This window comes from Chenopodium quinoa, unplaced genomic scaffold, assembly GCF_001683475.1.
Source record: "Chenopodium quinoa cultivar QQ74 unplaced genomic scaffold, ASM168347v1, whole genome shotgun sequence".
NCBI classification, from domain to species: domain Eukaryota; kingdom Viridiplantae; phylum Streptophyta; class Magnoliopsida; order Caryophyllales; family Amaranthaceae; genus Chenopodium; species Chenopodium quinoa.
The window spans coordinates 3609471-3613230 of record NW_018743327.1 but is presented as its reverse complement, the minus strand read 5'-3'; positions in this window follow the sequence as shown (position 1 = coordinate 3613230).

The following is a 3760-nucleotide window of genomic DNA, read 5'->3' as shown; positions in this document are numbered from 1 at the left end:
TGTACACATTGAGTCATGTCGTTCCATATCACTTTGATTTGAGTCACACGTGTCATTTCACTTCGAGTCGAGTCAACCTCGAGTCAGTCAAACATATCGAGTCAAGTTTATACCTTGAGTCGTGTTTAGTCAATGAGTCAAACAACGTTAGGCCTTAGGTCAACCCTAAGATGATTAAAAATATTGGCAAAGTTCTATAGTCAAAATGAATACAGGTGCAGCAGAACAGGGAAGACCCTATCACAGCGTTCGGCAACAGAGTCAATTCTTGGCGCCAGAAATATCTCAGCAACGACAGAGCTCGAAACCTCCCAGAAAGGTGATTTCGACTTCATACAACAATTACGGGTTCCTTGGTACGCCAGTTAGCCCCTATAAGCAATTTGGCATGATTAAGTAGTCAGTTTGATTACAATTGCAATAAGTGATCGACCTGATGAAAGATCGTCTCACTTAGCTTAAAGCGCCTAGGCATTGGCTCAAAAGCAGAAAAGACACCGACATACAGGTTCAAGAGCAAAGAGCGCCGACGTACAGGCATGGCGGAAGCAAAGTTCGAGCGAGCTTTAAAGATCAACAAGTGTTGGTCTTCGGTAATTTTCTTTGGAATATTATCGCAACAACTAAGGATGACTTCAAGTAAATTTGTCTTCGACGGCATTCGCTAAGATTGTGGAGGTTGTCACCCAAGATTTGAGAAGATAGCACGAGATGGGCGGTCTTCGATAGCATTCGCTAAGATTGTGGAGGTTATCACCAAAGATTTGAGAAGATAGCACGAGATGGGCGGTCTTCGACGGCATTCGCTAAGATTGCGGAGGTTGTCACCCAAGATTTGAGAGGATAGCACGAGATGGGCAGTCTTCGACGACTTTTGCTATGATTAGAAAGGTTATCACTATGATTCAAGAAAAGGCTCAAGATGTAGCAACATTGATCGATGGCGTTCCCTAGATTGCGGAAGATCGTCAAAACAAACAGAAAGATGGCGTTCCCTAGATTGTGGAGGGTTGTCACAAAAAACTGAGGATTGTTTCAAGAGAAGCAATCTTCGATAGTATTCCCTTGGATGTGAAATATTATCATTACAGAGAGGATAGTTTCAAGAGAAGCAATCTTCTAATTTGGAAGCAGTTACAGGCGTAGCAGTTTTCAAGCAGGATGGCATTCTCTAGCTTGCAGGAGGTCATCAAAACAACAGTACAGCAAAGCAAATCGGTTACTTTCAGAGACGTGTGCTCGACGGTGCAAGATACGCGTTTCTTAACTCTTTTATCTGTTTAACTAACATTGTTTTGCAGGTATCAGCGTTACAAGATTGATTTAGGATCGCAGAACTTTCTGAATCATTCTCCGTCCCTGTCGTTACTTTGACTTTCGTTTTTCAAAACTTGCGTTTCTCCAAACTCGGTCAAAGTGGGGGCTTCTGTAGACACCCATTTGTGTCTCCCCAAAACTAAACCCAGTGATGAGTACCTTTCACGTTGAATCATAATTGAATGAAACGAAAGTGTGGAAAGGTCTAGCGTTGCGGAAAGTTTTATTTTCTTTTCTTTTCTTTTCTCTTCTCTCTGTTTTTGAAAACTTTATTTTAAGAAAACAGCCAATACAGTTTGGTTGGTCCATGGTATGGGTCCCATAGTGGTTTAGTTGGATGGGGCTTGCAAAGACCTTTCCAACAATATATTATAAGCCCAATTCCGATGAATATTGAGGAAGTTATGGCCAATTTACTAAACTGGGCCCGGTTAGAATTTTAAGTACGGCCTAATGATCTAGGGGAGGGCCTAATATGATTTATCATTCCTAATGTAATTAGGAATGGTTTTGGTCTTCTAGAACATTTTAGAAGGTTCTTATCATTCTTAATTCAATTAGGATTCTTTAGAGTTTTAATTAGATCAAATAGCATTTTCGACTGAAATTATATAATTTTATCTTCCAGTACAGGAATTTTATCAGAATTTCGAAAACGCGTTAAAAGCCGGTTTGGCGTCCAACCCCAGGCCTTGGCGCCTGGAACCAGGATTGGCGCCAGACGCCAGCCATTGGCGCCTGATGCTAGCCACTGGTCCTGGTGCCAATGAGCCAGGGCTGGCGCCAAGGTGGTTATGTGGTCTTCAGACTCTGTTTTGATAAATTATCTTTTTTGGATGTTTTTCTCTATAAATATCGTATCAAAACTCCGGTTTCATGGATCAACAATCACCAACATTCACCAATTCTCCTTATTCTTAAGTCTTCATCATTCACCAATTATCATTCATCTAATTCTTCGCAATTCATTCATTCATCATCTTTCTTTCATCAATTCTCAATAACATTAATCTTTTAGCATTCTTTTCTAAACTTTACTTTTTCATACAAAATTCCGCATTCACAAGATCTAGAAACACCTAGCCATATTCGAAGTTGCCTTCGCCCTAGACGTGAAAGGTTTTAATTTCTGAGGGTTTGGTCCCAAATCTCTCTTTCAATTATTTAATTTAATTGTTTTGATTATTATTTTCCTTGAATTTACTAACGTGTGTATTTTGTTATTAGAAAGTGGTACGAGGCATCAAAGTAAGTGCTTTAATTGATTAATTGATATTATGATGTAGAAATCATGTTTATATTGTTATTATGATATTCCTAGTATCATGTCTAGGTTAATTTTAATATCAAATATGATTGCTATGATAACTTTTATTCTCTTCCTAATATTTATGATTATTAGTATCATGTTAGGGCTAAAGATTTGTTTTTTATTGCTTAGTGACATGCTAGGGTTTAATATTAATCATGTTAGTATCATGCCTAGGATCTTGCTATGCTTTAACATGATTATGATGAACATGATTATGATTGATATTATTATTATTAATGATGTTGATTATTTATTATGTTGCTTGATATTTATTTCTTGATCACCTTTATTGCATGCTTAAAGGGAATTGGTATTTGCAATCACGCTTGATAAGATAATTAATAATCTTGTTAGGTTAATTGTGATTATAATTCAAGTGATTGCCAATAATAGTTTATTTGTGCATTAAATTCAACCAACATAGATTAAACAAGTTTAGGGTTAATCCTATTGATTGTATGTTAGTCAGAAAGCGCACATGAATACGAGCAGAATAAAGTAGAGGCCTATTATTAGGGCAGGTTCAATCTCTTTTCGGTTGGATTTGTACCGTCATCCCCGAAACCTTATTTGGTTCATGACCTTATGGAGTTGACGATCTCTTGGATCGTTAAGGGGTGTAACCTTCACCTCGTGAACGGTTTACAAGTTCCTTAAAAACTTGTTGGCGACTCTTTTGCTCTATCTTCTTCCCTTTTGGACGCCACCGTACTTTAGTGTATGATCACAGTGGGGTTCAAGCTAGTTGGATTAAAGGCTTGAAACTATTCCCTACAGGTGTATAACCTTCGGGTAAGTCAACCAAGTCCTAGACTTGATTTTCAAACATGGAATCCATTTCAGATCTCATGACCTCTTGCCATTTAGCAGAGTCGGTGCTTGCCATCGCTTGCTTGTAGGTTGCCGGTTCATCTCCATCCATAATCAGGATGTCCTGATTCTCGGTTAATACTAAACCAAGATATCTATCAGGTTGAGATCTCGGCCTCTGAGACCTACGTAGGGTAATGGATTGAGCATTTGCATTGTCGGTTCGACTTTGCACATTTTGATCATTTTGACTTGCGTCAACAGATGTTGTTTGAGCACTTTTATGATTTTGTTGCTCATCCTCACGAACTTCGTCGAGTT